Genomic DNA, 23058 nt, shown 5'->3' on the forward strand with positions numbered 1-23058 from the left:
CAAAGTACCCTTTAGGTATATTAGAAGCCCCCTAGGCTCTCTTGAAACCTCACCATAGATAAATCATCGGTCGTCTTGCTGCTCCAATACACCGAGAACAACACTCAAGGAGATTACTCGTGCGTATGATAGGGTAGTGGGGTTGTATAGCTAAGGGTACGGTTGATCCTCCTTGGTTAGTGCCCTGAAAGATTGGGTTGAGTACTACTGTCAAACCCTTATGTATATTGTGATCTATAGCACCTGACACTCCTTGAGACCATAGTTCCCTTGTCTCTTTCTAGATCACACATCATCTTTGCCAGATCAGATCTAGCAAGTTAGGTTCTGTCCTAGCCACAACAAAATGTTCCACCATTCAGATCTATTAGATCCGCCATTCAGATTTATGAGATCTGCCAATCAGATCTATCAGATCTTCCATTCAGATCCAGTAGTTTGGGTTCTGTAGCAGTCGCAACAATCAAATATGCCATTCAGATCTAGTAGCAGGGGTTTGATCACTGCCACATTCCTACTCATACTCTATAGTTGAGAATTTTTCCAACAGATCTGACTATTTGTGTGGCTCCTATACCTGGGCATGATTCTCGCAGGACATTGGGCAGAATTAACTTTTCTGGGAATCGGCTACTACAATATTCCTAAGCGAGGAGTAAAACTCCTTTCGGTCTGAGACCCTCCCAGGATGCTTATAGGATACTTAGCCCATAAGAATCAGGTTGACAGGCTGAGCAAGGTGGTACCATTCACTTATCAGCGTCAAAATTTCGGGTGGTCCCAAATTTTTTTTCACAGTAACAACAAGTGCATCGGATCTGTGCATGGTACAAACTAGAGCTCAAGCTATGGCCAATGAGAAGATAGACACCCTTGAACAAAAGTTGGAGGCATTAACGAAGCAGATCCAGACCTTAAATGACACAATCACAAAGGGCAAGTCGGGGGAACAATCAGAGGCATATGATTTTAATGAAAACCTTGAGGGCGAGTCTAGCCATTCTCTTCACTTCTATGGAAACCACCAACAGTCCCAGCCTCGACCACCCAAGCTGGACATGTATAAATTTGATGGCTCTCATCCGGCCATATGGCTAGCACAAATGGAGAAATATTTCACATTGAATCACATCAAAGATGATGTGACTAAGCTAAGTGTGGGAAGCCTGTACTTGGACCAAGAAAGATGGAAATGGTGGTAGTGGCATCAACGCTGCTATGCAAGGCCAATGACTTGGCAGATATTCTCAAAAGCCCTTTCTGATCGCTTTGACCATGAATCTAACTTTTTGGGTCGTCTTACTAAGCTCCGACAGACATGCACAATGCAAGAATATATTAAATCCTTTGAAGCATTAGCCTTCCACACAAGAAGTCTAGCAGATGAATTCTACTTGGAATGTTTTATCAGTGGTGTCAAAGACGCCATACAAGCCCACGTCCAACTACAACACCCAATCTCATGGTTGCAGCTTGCAAGACAGCTCATGAAGTAGAATGTGCATTAGCGGCCCATTCGACTCGTCCAAATTTCATAGCCAAGGGACACCCCACCCAGGCTCCGAGCACTACCCAAACACTTAAGGTTCAAAAGGTGACACCAGTGGAAATGGCGAAAAGAAGAAAGCAAGGATTTTGTTACTACTGTGATGAGAAATATTCCTCGGGACATAAATGCAAGGAACCCAAATTCTTTCAAATTGATGCTACTGATCACAGTTCATCTGAGGAAGCCCCACCATTTGAGGGACCAGAGGAGGAAGATGAGGACAACCAACCAGACAATGAGCTCCCAGCTACACCTGAAGAACCAGTTATCTCGCTTCATGCTTTGGTAGGAATTTCTTCTCCCCAAACTCTCAAAATCAAAGGTTTTATTAAGCATCTCCCTGTAGTAGTCTTGATTAATAGTGGCAGTACGCATAACTTTATCCATCAAAGAGTCGCTGAAGCAGTGCATTGTTTTGTTAGAGAAGTCTCTAATTTCCAGGTCCAGATTGCTGATGGGGGGACAATGAAATGTGAAGGCCGTTGTGAAAATGTCAAACTTCAAATGGGGGATTATCACCTAAAGACCCACATGTTTTCCATCAACATGGGTGGGTGTGACATTGTCTTGGGTGCTGAATGGCTCCGCACACTCAGCCCAATCACAATGGATTTCTAGGAGTTATATATGAGCTTTATGTAGAATAACCACACACATACCCTCCGCGGACTCCAGGCAGGTGCTTCTTCTATCATCAACTCACATAGGATGGAAAAATTGTTAAAAAAGGGACACCATGGAGTTATAGCCAAATTTAATGCCATCCAGGCCTTCGAACCCACTTTTCATATTCATCCTGAGATGCATCAGGTCTTAAACAACCATCTGCAGGTCTTTGATAAGCCTCATAAGCTTCCACCCTCAAGAGGGGAACATGATCATAGCATTACTTTTGTCCTAGGGGCATAACCACCAAATGTGCGCCCATATAGATATCCTTTCGCCCAAAATAAAGAAATTGAAAAAATCATCAAGGAACTCCTGGAAGCTGGTGTCATTCATCCTAGCATTAGTCCTTATTCATCGCCTGTGGTCATGGTGCTCAGGAAAGATGGGGAATGGCGTATGTGTCCAGACTTTAGGGCCCTCAACAAGCTTACAGTCAAAGATAAATTTCCCATCCTAGTTGTTGATGATTTTTTGGATGAACTAAATGGGACTCAATTCTTTACTAAGCTCGACCTTCACTCGGGCTATCACCAAATTCGCATGAAAGAAGTAGACATTCCAAAGGCTGTTTTTCAAACTCATGAAGGCCATTATGAATTCCTAGTCATGCCATTTGGTCTCTGTAATGCCCCATCCACTTTTTAAAGCCTCATGAATCACCTGCTCAAACCATATCTCAAAAAAATTGTCCTTATTTTCTTTGATGACATCCTCATCTACAGCCTCACCTGGGAAAAACATCTTCAGCATGTAGATCTGCTCTTGAAACTGCTCTGGAAGCATAAATTATTTGTCAAATTTTCCAAGTGCTCTTTTAGCATGGAAGAAGTTGAGTAATTGGGCCACATTGTGGGGTGTGAAGGTGTCAGGGTGGATCCCAAAAAGATCCAGGCAATGCAGGATTGGCCTCAACCAAAGACCTTGAAGAGTTTGAGAGGATTTTTGGGTCTCATCAGCTACTATCGCAAATTTGTCCGTAATTATGGTCGCATTGCTAGACCCCTCACTCACCTTCTCAAGAAAAATTCATTCCTCTGGAATGATGAAGCGCAACATGCATTTATAGCTCTCAAACATGCATTGTGTTCCACTCCCGTATTGGCATTACCTGACTTCACCAAACCTTTTGTGATTGAATGTTTAGCTTAAGGTATGGCTATTGGGGTTCTCTTAATGCAGGAAGGATGACCCTTGGCCTTCACTAGCCAACAACTAAGTGGGAAAAATCTGGGACAATCTACCTATGAGAAGGAGATGATGGCCATCTTACATGCAGTGGATACCTGGAAACCATACTTATTGGGGCGGTGTTTCCAAATCCGCACAGACCATCAAAGCCTTAAATATTTTTTGGAGCAATGCCTATCCTTGCCACAAAAAAATAAATGGCTGGCCAAAATGTTGGGATATGATTATGAGATAATTTACAAAAAGGGTGTGAAAATGTCGTAGTGGATGTTTTATCACACCAATTTGAGGAGGAAAGCACCCTTCTAGCAATCTCTCTTCCCATTCCAGAGTGGATTGAAGAGGCTCACAAGGAATGGTTTTCACATCCTTCACTCTCCCAACTCATTAATAAATTGCAGGCGGATCCAAATTCCATAGCGGGCTACTCTTGGCAGGATGAGATTATTTTCTACAAGGAAAAAGTAGTGATATCACCAACATTCACCCTCAAAAGTCACATTTTGGTAGAGTTGCACTCATCTCCCACTGCAGGCCATTCAAGCTTTCAGAAGACTTATGCTCACACTCAACGTTCTTTCTTTTGGACAGGCATGAAAAAGTACATTCTTACTTTTGTAGCTGAGTGTGATATGTGTCAACGCCACAAAGGAGAAACAGTCAAATCCCCAGGCACATTACAGCCATTGCCCATCTCTGCCTCAATCTGGACAGAGGTTGCTATGGATTTCATTATTGGTCTTCCAAAGTTAGGCAACAAGTCAGTCATCATGGTGGTTGTGGACAAACTTTCTAAGTATGCTCATTTTTGCGCTCTACCCCACCCTTTTACACCAGCTTTGGTGGCTCAATATTTCATGGACCAGATCTTCAAATTTCTTGGCATGCCCACCTCCATTGTGTCTAATCGTGACCCGATCTTCACCAGTAACTTTTGGCAGGAACTCTTCAGGCTACAAGGTACCCAACTACAACTCAGTACTTACTATCATCCCCAAACTGATGGTCAAACTAAAGCAATCAACAAATTTTTGGAGACCTACCTCAGGCGTTTCACTTCAAAAAAGCAACATCTATGGGTACAGTGGTTACCTCTAGCCGAATGGTGGTATAATACTAACTATCATGCCACCACCAAAATGAATCCATATGAAGCCATTTATGGTCAACTCCCTCCTTCACCTACTTCTTATATCCAGGGATGACCGAAGGTACAAGCAGTGGATCAACTCCTACAAAACCGTGCAACCATTCTGGCCCACCTCAAAGAGAATCTCCATCAAGCTCAAAATCGTATGAATCAATAGGCAGACCAACATCATTCAGAGCACAAATTTCAAGAAGGGGATCAAGTATTCTTGAGGTTGAAACCATATAAGAAAACATCACTCAAAGACAAGGGTTGTCAGAAATTATCTCCAAAATTCTACGGACCGTATCAAATACTTCAGCGTGTCAGAGAAGTAGCCTACAAGCTAGCCTTGCCACCCACTACAAAAATCCATCCCGCCTTCCATGTCTCATGCCTCAAGAAAGTGGTTGGGAACCATTGTAGAATTCAAACCAATCTACCAGAATTGGATGAAGAAGGTTCAATCTGGCTCCAACCTGAACAGGTTCTTGACACGCGAGAACAACACCTGCACGGCTGCATGATCAAGGAAGTCCTCGTCAAGTGGAAACACACATCTCCAGAAGATGCGACCTGGGAACCAGCCACTGTTCTTCAGTAGTTTCCGCAGCTTCAGCCTTGAGGACAAGGCTATTTTTATGGGGGAGGTCATGTTAGGGTCCAACCCTAACCCCCTTATTTATGTAATAGGGTCGATTCATAGTTATAGTTAGTTAAAGAGTTAATAAAGCCCATTTTAATAATTGTAAGTGATTGACCTGCATTTAAAGAAGGGACCACAGTTAGTTGCAAATGGGCCATGGTATTAGATAGATGGTATTAATAAGAACCATGGTACTGACCCATGGTATTGCATGTATGAATCCTATATAAAGGATAGAGACTCCCCTTGAGGAGTGTCGTGTCTTATTTTGTAATCGAGCCCAACTCTATTGGAGGTTTCCCCCTCAAAGAGGCAAGTGAACATTTCTTTCATTTCTTAATAATAAAATACATGCTGTTATTTCTCATTGTTCTGTGTTCTAGGTATATTTCTTCACATATTTGGTATTCTGGTATATTCTCGCAGGTTAAGAGCATAACACAAACTGCCGCGAGGCATAGGAGCTTAGCAAGACATTGCACTATGCATGGCTCTTGTTGTCTATTATGCTGGTAGCATGGGACCTGCCAGAGGACAACCAATTCCCTTCGATCACACCAGACCTACCAGAAGTAGCGAAGTACGCTTCATTGTTGGTGACCAAGGATGTGCAGCGCATTAAGGACAACGAGATCTTCTGGATCTTGATGGAGATGAATCTCCACATGGCCATCAATTGCAAACTGCAGTTGTTGCCTATGGTGTTTTCCAACCTACAAGGCTATGCGGAGTTTAAGGAAGATTTTCACCATGTGTCCATCAGGGCATGGAAGGAACCTGCGTAGACATGGTATGACTTGCCTTACCTGGCAACGGATGACGCCATTGATGTAGTACTTGATCACTGGCCGGTAGAATGACGCACTACAGCAAACTTGGCAGTGGGAGGGAGCAAGTCTGCCGTGTAGCGCAAGAAGGAGGAGGCCAAGCTCAAGATGGTGCATCTGGCCGAAAAGAGAAAGAAGGAGGCTGCTGACAAGGCCCAGGTGGAGTGCAATGCCGCTCAGCACACGGAGAAGCAAACAGGTGGAACATAGCAAGGCTCTAACAAAGGCGTGAGGTCGTCTTCACCTGAAACAGAGGAAGAGACAGACGAGTAAAAAGATCCGCACGATGTTGACCCACAAGCGACGTCCGCCTGCATCAAGTGTCCAAGGGAACAAGAGAAAGGAGGGTTGAGGAAGATGTCCAAGGCCACTAAGACGTCGTTGGACCCAATCACCCTCACAGAGGGTGACTTGCACGACATTGGAGACACGGTGTGAGATGTCATGGTGGAGTGTTGGGTTGTGTTATATTCTTTCCACGTAGTTAACAGAGGGTTTGAGGGGTACCTATAACCCCACTTTATGGGGTCTGGGGCAGCGCCTCGGAAAATTTTGATTTTGGACCCTATGTTAGGTTGGCAGACCCACCTATGGTTTTATGCATGATTTTCGCATATGTTTTTTGGACGCAATGGTTTTTCGGTCCATGGTATTGGACGCGATGGTTTTCGATCCATGGTATTGGATGTGAAGGGTAAGAAAGAATTGGTATGCAAGTTAAAGAAGTCTTTGTATGGGTTAAAACAATCACCAAGGATGTGGTATCAGAAATTTGATACGTTTATACGGGGACTTGGCTTCACCAGAAGCAAAGCAGATCACTGTGTGTATTTTAAATTAATTGGTGAATGTGTTATTTATTTGGTCTTGTATGTGGATGATACGTTGCTGGTTGGAAATGACAAATAAATTATCCAGGATTTGAAGACCCAATTGTCCTCCAAATTCAACATGAAAGATCTTGGTGCTGCAAACTATATTTTGGGCATGAAAATTAAAAGAGATTGGGAAAAGAGGAAGCTCTGGTTAAACCAGAGGAAGTATGTCGAGACAATACTGCAGAGGTTTAATATGCAGGATAGTAAATTGGTGAAGGTTCCTATTCCTGTAGGTGTAAAGTTATCTGCTGAACAGTGTTCCAAGACACAAGAAGAGGAAGAGGATACGTCTCGTGTTCCATATGCAAGTGTAGTCGGTAGCCTGATGTATGCAATGGTCTGTACTAGACTAGACATTGCACATGCAATGGGAGTATTGAGCAGGTTTATGTCAAAACCAGGGAAGGAGCATTGGACAACAGTGAAGCGAGTTTTTAGGTATTTGCGTGGCACTAGTAATTATGGTTTGTGCTACCAAGGAAGACCAGGATTGGACAGAGTTTTGGATATCTGTGGCTTTGTTGATGCAGACTGGGCTGGAGATTTAGATTAGAGAAGATCTACAAGTGGGTATGTGTTTAACCTATTTGGAGGTGCAGTCAGTTGGATGAGTAAGAAACAATGTGTAGTGGCACTATCAACTACAGAGGCAGAATACATGGCAGCCACTCATGCAAGCAAGGAAGCAGTTTGGTTGCAGAGATTGTGTTCAAGTATGGGATTAGTACAGGGAGCTATAAGGATAGACTGTGACAGCCAAAGTGCAATTTTCTTAGCAAATAACCCTGCTTATCATTCAGAGACAAAGCACATTGATGTTCAATATCACTTTGTGAGGGATATGATAGGAGAGAAAAAGGTGTTGTTGGTAAAGGTGGACACTTTGAAGAATACTGCAGATGCATTGACAAAATCTGTGAGCTCGGAGAAGTTCTCTTGGTGTAGAGAAACAATGGGCATTTCAAGATTGGAAAAATGACTAAGCTCTCGTGTGGCCCCCTGTGGAAAGAAAACAACAAGTGGGAGAATGTTGGTTTGTGTTATATTCTTTCCACGTAGTTAACAGGGGGTTTGAGGGGTACCCATAACCCCTATGTTAGGTTGGTGAACCCACCTATGGTTTTGTGCATGATTTTCGCACATGTTTTTTGGACGCGATAGTTTTTCTGTCCATGGTATTGGACACGATGGTTTTCAATCCATGGTATTGCACACGATGGTTTTCAGTCCATGGTATTGGACGCGATGGTTTTTGGTCCATGGTATTGGATGCTTCTGCATGTATAAATATGTATTATAACATTGAAAGTAACATAATGAAAAATCAAGCTGGTAGTCTCGGTTTTCGGATCCAGAAATCTCTGTGTATATGTGTTTTATGTGTTATGCTCTCGCATTGTTTATTTTTCTATGTTTTAGAATTCGTATGTAGGTAATTTCTGTATGGGGTTAAAACCTACACGGAGGCCCTGCAACAATTTGAGCAGCAGCAACAACTAATATTGGGGGCCATCCAGACAGGTCTACAGGAGCTGCAAACCTGCACATCATAGGCTGGCACAGTGTCCACTAGCCTTGTTATTGGCACTTCAGAAGATACCGAGATGCTGCGCACGAGGGTCTCTAGCATGATAGTGCTGCCCGATGGAGCACTGACCATGGAGAATGAAGCTGACAGGCCCACTGTTAGCGCCCTCAAGGGAGTAGGGTTGAATCTAGCAACGCTCCCTAGCAAGGCACTCCACCTATTACAGGATGGAGTGATTGCGGAGTTGAGGGCCCGTGAGCACCATGCTCTACAGGTGATCAGCGAGTAGCGAATTAACAATGAGTAGATGGCACTACAACGAGACTCTGCCATCGCCACCATAACTGAGGTGAATGACCAAAAGAAGCATATACTTCATGTCATGGAGGAGGCATGCCGAATGGTCCTAGAGTTGGCCATTCCTAAGGAAGAACCAGTCGAGGTGTGTGTCCGTAAGCTGGCTATAGGGGTGCGTGACGCACGTACAAAAATGGCAAGGTTTTAGTTGGAGTTGAACCTGAAAATCACTGAATTATAGTTGAAGGCCTAGCCTTCAACTCCACCAGAATTAAAGGAGAAGTGTGCAACCGCTGTCACAGAGGCAATAGCGGTGGTTGACAGTGCAGTAGCGGACTACACACAACTCTTTGAACAGTCGTTCGAGGTCCTGATGAGCTTGCAGGAGGACTCTAATGTACAGCGACTAGAGACAAAAGCGCACGAGCTGCACCAGCGCTATGATGAGTTCAAAGGCAAAGCATGAACCGTCGCACTCATATAGAGACTGGCAAAGTGATGCAGGAGCATCAAGGCCAATTTTCATTTTAATGATGTAAATAAAGGGGGTGTGAGATTTTTATTATTTTATTGTTAGATAAATTATATAAGTGAGGATTTTGTAAATATTCTTGTATTAATTAAAAGGATATGAGAGAAATAGATTAGGAGGAAAATTTGGGATTAGGAATACTATGTATGGGACTTTGGTGAGTCCACACCTAAAATAAAGATGTAGTTGAGGATTGGGTGGAGAGACTTTTGGAGTGAATTAAATGCATTATTTGTGTATAAATATGAGTGGGTTTTGTGAGGAAAAGAGACTGGAATAGTGAGAGTGATTGAGAGTAGGTTTTGAATAGCCAAGGTTGTAAGCCTCTGGCAAATTGTAAGGGCCGTGAACGTTGAATACTTGACAAGAAGAAAAGGTTGTAAGTATTTTCATTGTTAATGTGGAAGTGTTTTCAGAATTTTGTGTTTAATTCATTGAGTAATGTGTATTTCTGTATATCGACTTCGAATTCGTCAAGGCGCACTCACTTTGGTGAAATCAGATTAAACTATTGTGATGAGGTACCAGAATTTGGACTGGTAATGATGGATCGACTTAATGATGGTATGGGATAGAATGTTTGGTACGTTGAATGAAATGAATAGCATCGAAGAGTTGTGTTTCACATGTGAGATGGAACATTTTTTTTAACTGTTTTGAAACAGGAACAGCGTTCAAATTAGAACGTAAGGCATTGGGTGAATCAATGGAATTAGAATAATTTAATCTGCTACAGATTGGGAATTTCCATGACACGCTGCAGCATTGAAATTGGGCGGTATGCAGGTTTGAAATCATATAATCTATTTATAAGATCTGTTTGCAAATGCCAGATATCTGTGGATCAAAACAAAAGGAATTTAATCATTCTTTGTGAAAAACGCTTTAATTAAAGACCAGTGAGTAATTATCAAATAAGTCTAATCTGCGTTTGAATCCTGTGGTGGAATGCCGGCGTTGTAATCAATCCATAAGGTGTAATGCCAAAGCAAATGAGTTGTGAGAAGTCAGAACAGTAAGCGCTGGAGAATTCAATGTATGATAGCGTTGAATGCTGGGTAGAAGAATGTTGACATTTAACTTCAGAAATTGTGTTAGTAAGGTTGTATCAATATTGAATGGCGTTAAATCCAGCGTGAATCAGTGGCTAATCTGTCAGAAGCTGCGTGCTTGAAGGTAAATCTTGTGCAAAGTCTGTGACCGATATTGTTTACATTATATGCTGAGTAGAAAGTCGATTTGAATGTTGAACACCGATCTATTGTGTGATGGTTAATACGATTAATTCTGTGGAAATCGAGTGAAGTTTGTCATCGATGTTTGCTGTGTTAGCAATGGAAAAATCGATATATATATATACATACATATATATATATATATATATATATATATATATATATATATATATATATATATATATATATATATATATACATATATATATATATATATATACATATATATATATATATATATATACATATATATATATATATATATACATATATATATATATATATATATATATATATATATATATATATATAGTTTCAGTCGATATGAACATTTGGATGTTGGCAGTGATGATCAGTTATATGTAATGCTGAAACTATGAGTGATTGCATCGATACCTCATTGTCATCAACATTTCAATCATGACTGTGTTTTTTTACTGTGCACTGCATAATTTTTTAATTGAATTGATTCACACGCTGTTTGGATACATTGTGGGCATGGCTGTATTGAGTTATATGAATGGGAGTTCAAATTGTTTGATGGGGCGTTTGTTCTTGAACAAAATTGAGCTTTAAGTTGTTAATACATATTGATTGAGGCATATATGTTAGTTGTATACATCAAAACAGTCAAGACAGTGATTATGGGATTATGAAAAGAGGAAAATTTTGTTAAGAGTAGGAAAGTTCTAATTTTCCTACATCATTTTTGGTATCAGAGCCTGGCTCTGTTGAGATTGAAGAATGTTTGTTTTCTGAATGAAGACAGAAGGTTTTGTTGAAGAGCTGGAATAGCTCTGGGAGAGGATTCAAGTTTTTTTAATTTAGTTAATTGCATGTGGTGAATGAATGTCGGATTGTGAAACTGATGAAGATGGCAGCACAGGTATGCAAGTGCAGTTGAGGAAGGAAGCGAGATCAACAGGATCTTGAAAGGTGAGATTGTGTAGTTGATATTTAACTCTGGTTTGAAGACTATTTACAGAATTTGGTTGCAGGCATAGTGGAGAAATCTCAGCAGGAAGAAGCAGATCACAGCTTGAGAGTAGTGATGGAATCCAACAGAGGATTCTAGGTGTGTGGCAGAACCTAAAGATTCAACAGAGGTTGAATGAAAAGGAAAAGTGTGTTCTTAAGAGTTGCAGGTGAGAAAAGCCTGAAGGAGCAGTGGAGAATGCTCGAAAGGTTCCAGCAGAGGACCGGGTGATTACCAAAAGACCAGATCCGGAGGAAGGGATTGGTGAGGTAAGTGGCAACAGGAGAGGTTACTGTTGCAGAGGCTTGATGCAACTCATGAGTGAGAAACTCATGGCGAAGGAAATGACTACTGAAAGTCATAAAGGAGAAAGCAGAGGTTCAGAGGGAAACCACATTAGAATGAGGGAGAAAGATGCTAAGGCAAATGGCATATTGAAGCAGTGGACTAATGAAGAGTACGAGAAAGAGAAAGCTGAGATCACAATTCATCTTGAGTTATTGATGGAGTTGTTGCAGGAGAATATGAAAGGCCAGAGACATGGTTGGCTGATGACAAAGAGAGTGAAGTGGCAGAGGCTACAACAGAAAAGGGATCGACAGATAAACATGCAGTTAACAGAAGAGCTGAAGAAGCTCGAGCAAATGATGGATGTACAGTTGAGACGAGAAGAACTCAGAGCAGCTGAGTTGGAAGAGGAGGTTTCCGTTGATGAAACAGATGAGGAGATCATTCATGATTTATTGAGTTATTGGGTAGATCCAGGCCAGCTGGATAATGTGAACTCTTGTATTATTGTAGCTGATAATTTTGATGTGGTTACAGGGGCTGAGGAGGATGTGCAATCTTGTGAAGCTGTCACAAGTGTGGAAGGGAGTCTTTCAAGAGAAAAGTACTCTGAAGAAGAAAGCAGTGATGCTTTTACTATTACAGTACAGGAGGAAGTTCATATAAATGAAAAGGAGATTCAACTGGAAGAGTTGGTATATGAACAGACGGTTAAAGTTGTTGAAACTTGTAGTTTTCAAACTGACAAGTTGTGTATGAATGCAGGGATGATACATGTTGATGATCAATTGTTTTTATTAAGTGATGGACAGATAACTGGGTTTATTGCAGGAGTTGAGAATCATAATTATGTTCTGATAACAGATGATGATATGGTGACAATAGAAAGCTTGGCTTGTGAAAGTATTGAAGATTGCACAGAAAGTTTCTCAAAGGAGATGACAGGTTTATGGCATGAGTTAAGGGTTCTGGAGTAGAGACTAGAAGCACAGAGGATGAGTGTTCAGAGTATACAAACAGAGATGAATGGAAATAAAGAGGTTCCAGAACACAGAGGTATTCTCGAAGAAGATGATGTCGAGGAGAGACTAACTGATAGTCTCAAGAATGATTGGGATCAACATACTGAAGTGCTGGCAGTGGGAAGTAAGGCACTAAGGCCTTATGATTTTTATTCTAACAAGTGTTTTGTGAATGCAGGTATTGTTGCAGGTACTGGTGAATATTTGACTCAGTCGAGCAGTCAAATGAAGGGAGAAGAGGTTTTCTGTTCCAGAAGACAAGAGGGAATGGATGATCGGGTGGCAGTCAAAACAGAAACAAGCATAGAAGCAAGAAGTCAGCAAGTGACAGTACAGATAGAGAGAGTAAAAACTGAGCAAGCCGTCTTAGCTCAGCAGACAACAAGAAATCAACAGCCGGGAGATTTATTGGAGCAAGAGATTGAAAGCATCGAAAGACTGATGATGAAAGTATCCCAAAAGAGGCCAGCAACAGTAAAACAAAGGAGAAGCAGCAAAAGAAAGACAACAGAAAATTGTGAAAGCCTAGTCAGTGGGGCGATGCAGCATAAAGTGGGAAAACCTGGAGAAGAACAACAAAGAGAAGCAGCGATAAGTGGAAAGTTGCAACACAAAATATGGGATCCAGGCATACACATATTCGAACACATGATCAGGCGATCATGTTAAATTTCAACCTTTGGAGTCTGATGCAGGAGCATCAAGGCCAATTTTCATTTTAATGATGTAAATAAAGGGGGTGTGACATTTTTATTATTTTATTGTTAGATAAATTATATAAGTGAGGATTTTGTAAATATTCTTGTATTAATTAAAAGGATATGAGAGAAATAGATTAGGAGGCAAATTTGGGATTAGGAATACTATGTATGGGACTTTGGTGAGTCCACACCTAAAATAAAGATGTAGTTGAGGATTGGGTGGAGAGACTTTTGGAGTGAATTAAATGCATTATTTGTGTATAAATATGAGTGGGTTTTGTGAGGAAAAGAGACTGGAATAGTGAGAGTGATTGAGAGTAGGTTTTGAACAGCCAAGGCTGTAAGCCTCTGGCAAATTGTAAGGGCCGAGAACGTTGAATACTTGGCAGGAAGAAAATGTTGTAAGTATTTTCATTGTTAATGTGGAAGTGTTTTCATAATTTTGTGTTTAATTCATTGAGTAATGTGTATTTCTGTATATCGACTTCGAATTCGTTAAGGCGCACTCACTTTGGTGAAATAAAATTAAACTGTTGTGATGAGGTACCAGAATTTGGACTGGTAATGATGGATATACTTAATGATGGTATGGGATACGAATGTATGGTACGTTGACTGAATTGAATAGCATCGAAGAGTTGTGTTTCACATGTGAGATGGAACGTTTTTTTTAACTTTTTTGAAACAAGAACAGTGTTCAAATTTGAACGTAAGGCATTAGGTGAATCAATGGAATTAGAATAATTTAATCTGCTACAGATTGGGAATTTCCATGACACACTGCATCATTGAAATTAGGCAGTATGTAGGTTTGAAATCATATAATCTATTTATAAGATCTGTTTGCAAATGCCAGATATCTGTGGATCAAAACAAAAGGAATTTAATCATTCTTTAGTGAAAAACGCTTTAATTAAAGACCAATGAGTAATTATAAAATAAGTCTAATCTGCATTTGAATCCTGTGGTGGAATGCCAGTGCTGTAATCAATCCATAAGGTGTAATGCCAAAGCAAATGAGTTGTGAGAAGTCAGAACAGTAAGCACTGGAGAATTCAATGTATGATAGCGTTGAATGCTGGGTAGAAGAATGTTGACATTTAACTTCAGAAATTGTGTTAGTAAGGTTGTATCAATATTGAATGGCGTTAAACCCAACGTGAAGCAGTAGCTAATCTGTCAGAAGCTGCGTGCTTGAAGGTAAATCTTGTGCAAAGTCTGTGACCGATATTATTTACATTATATGATGAGTAGAAAGTCGACTTGAATGTTGAACACCGATCTATTGTGTGATGGTTAATACGATTAATTCTGTGGAAATCGAGTGAAGTTTGTCATCAATGTTTGTTGTGTTAGTAATGGAAAAATCGATATATATATATATATATATATATATATATATATAGATATCTATATATATATATATGTGTGTGTGTGTGTGTGTGTGTGTGTGTGTGTGTGTATGTATGTATATATATGTATGTATAGCCATTGAATTATTTGCTGGATCGGTCGATATGAACATTTGGATGTTGGCAGTGATGATCAGTTATATGTAATGCTGAAACTATGAGTGATGCCATCGATACCTCATTGTCATCAACATTTCAATCATGACTGTGTTTTTTTACTGTGCGCTGCATAATTATTTAATCGAATTGATTCACACGCTGTTTGGATACATTGTGGGCATGGCTGTATTGAGTTATATGAATGGGAGTTCAAAGTGTTTGATGGGGCGTTTGTTCTTGAACATAATTGAGCTTTAAGTTGTTAATACATCTTGATTGAGGCATATATGTTAGTTGTATACATCCAAACAGTCAAGACAGTGATTCTGGGATTATGAAAAGAGGAAAATTTTGTTAAGAGTAGGAAAGTTCTAATTTTCCTGCGTCACAAAGCTACAGGAGGCCAAGCAACTGAAAGAGCAGGTAGATGTAGCGCAACACAAGGAGGCAGTGTTGAAGGCGCGATTGAAGCCCTGGTTGGATGAGGCTTACACGGTCATAGCCTCTATTGAAAGAAAGCTTATGAATCTACAAGAAACTCAGCAAAAGATTCTGGCCAACAATTCAGGAGCAATGACCAAGCAGATGGTTGAAGATGCGAAGCAGGCGGCTACACAGTGCACTGTCGAGGTTGCGGTCATACAGGTCGAGCTGGGAGGTCTTCGTGCCTACAAAGTGACTCGAGGGTGAATCACGATGTTTGTGCTGGGGGCCTATTGGGAACGAGATCCCCCAAGGACAGTTTTGGGGCTAAAAGACCATGTTTTGGGTCAATTTTTGTAATAAAGTTGTAAATTCTCCGCATTGTGTGGTCACGGAGCACGAAGGTGTCATGATTCATAAAGGGTTGTCCACCCTTATTTTGTAAAGTGTAAAGTCAGCTGTAAAGATCTACCCATTGTCCGCGGACCATGGGATTGTATAAAAAGAGCTAAGTAAGTGAGTTCTAAGTAGCTTTAGAAGTAAGAAGTATTGAGTGATAAGGAGGAAGTCTTTAGAGAAGTCTAAGTTTCGGGTCTTAGCGTAGGTAGAGGCTCTGCAGCTGAGTGCGTAGAGGCCTAGGGTGGAAGTCCGCAACTGAGTGCGTGGACCCCTGCAGCTGTGTGCGCATGACAGATAAAGTCTATAATCATCTGAAGATATCAATAAAGAGAAGCATTCTACAAATATTGTGTCTTTGTTTCCTGTTAATGCATCTTATCATATTGTGTATGAATTTCATTTATAATGCTTATGTGATGCGCAAATGCATGTAATTATGTTGGTTAATTGAACGCAAGTAAGGATATATGTTTACGTGACACTAACCGTGATTTTTTAATAAGATAAGTAAGACACTTAAGATAATTTGGGAATCTGCACAATACGTTGCCCTAGCAGCACGAAAGTACCTAAACAGAAGGTTAGGGCTGTGCGAAGGTCAAACATACCCCTTTGCGGAGGTACCAAAGGGTGGAATAAAGGGCTAGATAGACAGAGCCCTAGAATAATGACCTACGCAAAAGCAAGAACAGAAGGATATCCCGACATCACAACCATCTTAGGGTGCGGAAACTTGGTTCCAGCATCCCCCCATACTGCTTCGAGTGAGACTTTGGTCCGCACTCTGTGGGCTAATGCCAGAAGGGATGGTAGTGTATGGATTTATTTGGCTAACTAACGTTGAACCTGGGTCAAGCCCCATGCAGCCAACACATACGTTCAATTTCAATCTTTTGGGCATAGGGGTATTTGTAAGATGTGATGTTTGGAGGAACATTTCCTGGAATCAATTTAATAGTGTGATCATAATCACGAATAGGTGGGAGGCCTTTGGAAGTCTCAAATATCTTGGAATGATTGTCCAAGACTTTTTGGAGATATGGAGAAATATATTATTTCGATGTATGAACCTCTAGTGAGCAGACTTGTGCAATTACACTCCATTGTTCTTTATTCAAAAGTTTTTTCATGCCATTAGATTTTGTTATATTCCATGGTTTCCCTATGATACCCCTTAATTCAATTTCCTTTCCCTTCCAAAAAACAAAATCAAGAAGAGTGCTTGAAAATTAAAATATTTCATCCCAAAATATTATAACCATTGGACTCCTAGTACAACATCAGCACCACCCATTGGAATTGAAATCATTGGACTATTCAATGCATATCCTCCATGTTACACTTGATATTATGGTACTTTCAAGAGAAATTTAAAATTCCTCCATTTGCAACCATCACTTGACACTCTGGTGTTGGATATAGAAAGCAATTCAATTCCTTGGCTATATTACAATGAATAAAACTATGGGTACTACCTGAATCAATCAGAATTATTACCTTTTTCTTCATGATATATCCTTTTATCTTGAGAGTTTGAGGAGTGGTAATTCCTACCAATTTTGTTGGCATTATGACTAATGTGTTGTCCTTGATGGCAACCTACTTGATAAAGATGTCCACATGATGGTTATGCAAATGCTACAGGTGAGATGGACAAAGGAATATCATTTTAGAGATAGAAGGATGATAAAGGTGAAGTTACGAAAGTATACATGGGTCCTGTAAAGAGAAGTCGTGTACATACGCAGATATGATGAAGAGAAGTCGCACACAATTTCCGCAACATGGTTTTATGAATACCAGGGACATTTACCATGGTATTGGCCCATAGTAATAAGTGCGACAACAGATATTTGATCCCGTCAAAAAATACCATCGGAATTACTAAGGGATTGGCCTAAGGTATTGGCTAAGGTTTATACTATATAAGGAGATGGAGATCAAGTGTTAGAGTATGCATGTGATGGATTATTTATGAATGAATTGATCTAAAATAGGTGTGCACCAGGGAGGATGGATATGGATCAAATCTAATATATCTGGAATGACCACATATTTAATAATTGTTTATGGTTTTATAGATCTATGATGAGGATATTATGATGTGTGTCTGTAATAGTTTGTATGTCGATATTTGGGTTTGACAAATGTTGTATTATGCAATGAAGGTATGACTCAATGGTTACAGATCTGTACGTTGGTATTCCATTGAGAAGTTATGTACATGTGTGGATCTACTTCTAGGTAGTCACGTATATATTCTACAATATGGACAGATCTGTACGTAGGTGTTAAGTATGAAAAGCACGTAATACGCGGAAGTTATGTATAAGATTCACGTACATATGCTAGGACTTTCCAGTATGAGTTGTTAATGATGTCTGATCAATTCCGTTATGTTTGTTGTTGTCTGTCGATGAAGTCTCTCTTATGATAATATGTGTTTGATAGTGTTCACTGGGTTGAATTGTTTACAGAATGATATGTTAACTAGAGATGATGCTACTATGTGATGATATGTATTTGGTTCAATGATCTATGATGGATTCAATATGTGATGGAGTGATTAATTCAATGGTACAGAGATGTAGATTCAATTTTCAGTATTTTGAGATTTGTACGCAGGTCTTATTAAGGAGAAGTGTGTACATACATGGATATATTCATAACAGTAGTGTATATATTATGATGTATGCTTGAGTAGGGTTTGTAGTGGTATCAGTTGGTTTTTGTGATGGGTACCAATGTTTGGCTTGGTATATTGATGAGTAGTTGTGCATTGATATGATATGTTCTTTTTTAGTTTGATCTCGTTGCAATAGTTGATTGAGACTCATTGATTGATTTGATGATTCATTTGGTTCAGTGATTTGATACAGTAATTGATTTCAGTATTATTGTTTGGTATTAAGCTTAAATGATGCTAGTAGGTCCAGTCTAAAAATATGATGAAAAGTAGCCTACAAGTTTGATGTTGTGAGTTAGGTGGATCAAGTATGAAATATTATGAAATGTGGTCCATATAGGTGCTAAGGGAGGGAGCCTTCAGTGATGGATTCAAAGTTTCATTCCAATGGTAGCTAGTAAATGTGATCAAGGGGTTGGAGCTCCCTTTTGGTGGGTGTTGGTAAACAAGATCAGGGGGTTGGATCTCCCTTCCAATGGGTGCTCAAGAATGAGAGAAGGTTGTATCCTTCTGCACGTGGGTGTTTTTCTACTAGTATGAGTCTCTTCCAGTCCAAGATTGTAAGATGTTTTTCTTTATAATAAGATGAAGACAGAGATGACGACAACGGTTGTTTTCTCCCACATTGGGTTTCCACCTAAAAGTCTTGGCGTCCTTATGTGTTGTTGTGTTGCTTATGTGTGATGGTTTATTCTATTCTTACTGCTCATGGTTATTGTTCAATTAAAGGATAACTAAGTAATGATACATTGGTCAAATTAGAACGGACGATGAAATATATGAGAAGTTAGTTAACTGGATATACACTGTTTCCTTCATCATAGTCACGTACATATGCTATTTTACTTAATGATAGTAGCATACATAAATATGAAAAATCAATTGAAAGGTTTAAATGAGTTTTGAAATATTGATTCACACCCCCCCTTGCATATTTTTCCCAACAAATGAATTACAAGATTGGTCGGATTCATTTGGTTCCTAGTGTATATCCTCTTATTTTGGTGTTTCTTGTTCCTTTTCTTTCTCCTCTTCACAAGATATGTAGAACAAATTCTTCTTAACACACTTATGAACTTTAGTGTATTTGCTATCACAACTATAACAAATCCATTTTGCTCTTTTTTCCTCCAATTTTTGTGGTGTCAACCTTGTAGGTTGTGGAAGGCTAGGAGCAGCAACACTTAAATTTTTATAGTTGTTGTAGATTCCAAAGATTGTCTTACCTTGACATCCCTTTTTCCCTATATCTCCTCTCTTTTTCCTATACTTATCACCTAAATAATGCAATAGACATAAGGTTTTGTTAAAGGTAAGTAATTACATGTCTTCTTCTTCATGTTTTTCTATATACCTTATTGCTTTGTTAAAGAAAGCATTCAGCTACAAAATTGGTCTGTTTCTACAGCTAATCCAGATTTCTGCAGCTGCCTTCATTGTTCGCAAGGTTCAGAAGATGCCTTCATTGTTCGCAAGGTTCAGAAGCTCCAACTTAACGAAGAAAGAGACGGATGGATAAGGAATGGTCCCCTCATGGATTCCTTTCTATTCCCTCGAGCTAATTCATCAAGATGATCGCAATATATCACAGTCAAGCCCCAAAGTCAACTACAAGATTGTCGTTGGGACAGAATCCGAGTTTCAATGAAATCTTATCGATTTGCTTTCAGAATAGAAAATCAATTGTTTAGTGATATAGTTTGATTGAAATAAAGATATTTAGGCTTGAAATGCTCATACTGTTATGCTGAAGACTTATTATAAAAACTATGGCTGCAATGTGTTTTGAATGTGCATCGAATGATGTAATGTTTTAGAATAGTTTGTTAAGTTTCGTTTTGCAAGTAATAGACTTGGTTTTATGTTTGTATACGTTGCATTGATTGGATATTGTTGACTGATTCGTGGAGGGACCATACGACCAGTCATAGGTCTTTAACTGATTGAAAATAGATTTCCTTCATTACTTGAATACTCTGTTTTGTGTGAAGAAATGCAGTATGATGAGTTCGCCAGTGAATCGTTATATGCATAAGAAATTTCCTTTGCTTTATACCTAGTTTAACTCTGCTATTTGATTTTCTTTTTATCTGGTACAGTGTGGCTATTTCATTTGCTTTTTATCTAGTGTAGTCCAACTATTTTTACTTCATAGTGTAGTTGTTGTTACGAATGCCTTGTTTGGATGAAATTGAATAAGTAAAAGAGTGATATCCTTCTCCTTAGCAATTGAATTCAGACAGTATTCCTTTACAGTTTGATAGAATAGATTTCTCTTGCACTTAGTAAATTAGATTTGGCTACAACATAAAAATTCAAGACAAAAATCCAAAACAGTCTAACACAAGTAAAGTCTAGAATCACTCTCATATCATCCATAAATTGATTCAATAGAGAATAACTCCTAAGAAATTAGCTAATAAATTTAGGGATTAAGACACTAATATAATTAACAACACCATCTCCATACTAATCTTAAAGTTTAGATCCTAACAAGAACATAATGACATAAGAAATAGCTTCTATCACATATAGTGCACATGTACTTCATCAATATACTTACCCTACTTGATAATTTATGATTGACAATTTAAAGACATTGAATTGGCCAAAAAATTTTGGTGTCATTGCCGGGGAAGTACAAATAGAAGTTAAGAAAAAAATCGTTAATTCAAAACATGATATGCATAGGAATAGAGACTCTAGAGGTAGTTTTGTAGGGCGAGGAAGAAGTTGACTTCCCACAAATCCACTCACTTCACCACAATTTCGAGAATCCACACCACCTACTCAAACCCAAATTCCATTTAGAGTTTAGCAAAGACTTCCTGAAATATCAAGATCAGAAATCCAATCCAGAACTTCACCCACTTCCTCTACTGAAGCTGTAATTGAATAAAATCCTACATCCCCAACTACATGAGTAATTTTACTATCCTCCACTAGTGAACAAATTTTGGGATAAAAATTAGAAGTTACTAGTGAATAAGAGGAACAAGAAACTTATTTTGAACAACCATTGATAGAGGAACCAGAAATATTAGAAGAACACTATATTAGTTCCGAAGAATCTATCATGGCTAAAGAAGGGGAAGGAGAGGTACACAATGTCCATGGCGAGGAAAATAGGATTGGAGGAGGTAGGGGTAGAGGTAGAGGTGGAGATAGGAACAGAGGAGGGGGTAGAGGCAGAGGAAACCAAGATCCTTCTGGATTTCCTATTCTTGATGAAGATACAACCCTCACAATGAAAAATATATCACCCTCAATTCTTCCTAATTTCCACGGAAAAAGAAATGAAGACCCAGAGACATTTCTCTTTGAATTTGAAGTATTATGTAGATCATATGACTATTTGCATGATGCTCAAAAATTAAAATTGTTCCCTACTACATTAAAAGACTCAACATTAAAATGGTTCATGAGTCTAGGAGTGCATTCTATAACAACATGGGGACAAATGAAAGAGGCTTTCTTAGGCAAATATAGAGATTATTGTATGCCTAGTAACCTTAAAGATGAAGTCTTCAAAATGACACAAAAAGAAGATGAAAATCTTGAAGATTTAGTAGAAAGGTTTGTCTACAATGTTAAAAGAGAAAAAATGGATAATTTGGATGAGGAAACCTTAAAATCCCTCTTACTCAGAGCTATTAAAGATGAGTGGATCGATCTCCTTAACCTAACTAGGAAGGGAGATATTTCCCAACTACCATTTGTAGATATTTGTGATTTATGTGTACATATCTCAAGGGGTAAAGCACGAGTTGGAAGGAGTCCTAGAGACCCTCTCTTGTCAAGAATTAATAAATCTGCAGCTAGGTTAGTCAGCAGGGTAGAATTATGAAATTTGTGTGATACCTTCAAAATAGATATTTTAGGGAGCCCAAGTGAGAAGATATACACCCTTAAAATACAAAACAAGCAAAATTATGAAAATGCAACATTATCTATCTTGTGTCCTAAATGTTAAAAGAAACATGCTCTAAGAGAATTTCCCTTAGATTCAAAAGCCATGGAACTTGTGTCATATGTGCAAATAATCATGATACGAAGGAATATCCTTCCTTACCAGGTCTCAAGGCTGTATTTAATGATGAAGGAATATCAGAACCAGTAGACTCTCTTTACTTTATAGCCAAGAGACCATGGCAAAACTCCTAACCAAATCAATCACAAGGGTTCAAACCACAACAATTTTCTCAGTCTTTACAAAATAATTGGAACCCATCTTGGCAGCCTTGGGCACAACCACAGTAAAAACCTTGGAATCAAGGATGGTAAAATCCTTATGGAGCCTATGCTCAATATCAACAATACTTGCCATCCTATCTTCCACCACAATTTCTACCACCATCTAATCAAATTCCCCAAGCTAACCAATTACCACAAATTCCAGTTCAGAATCAAAACCCACAGCTCTCCCTACCATTTCCACAAAAACCAAATCAATTACCCGCTCAACCACTTCTGAATCCTAATAATAAAATACCACAACAACCTGTGTACAACATGGAGGGGCAGAATCCTCAAACTTATGTAATAACTCCACTAGACCTAAATAATGTCCAATT

Source organism: Pinus tabuliformis, chromosome 1_2 (genome assembly GCF_031772625.1).
Source record: "Pinus tabuliformis cultivar Carrire ecotype Pingquan chromosome 1_2, CPIR1, whole genome shotgun sequence".
Classification (NCBI taxonomy): Eukaryota; Viridiplantae; Streptophyta; class Pinopsida; order Pinales; family Pinaceae; genus Pinus; species Pinus tabuliformis.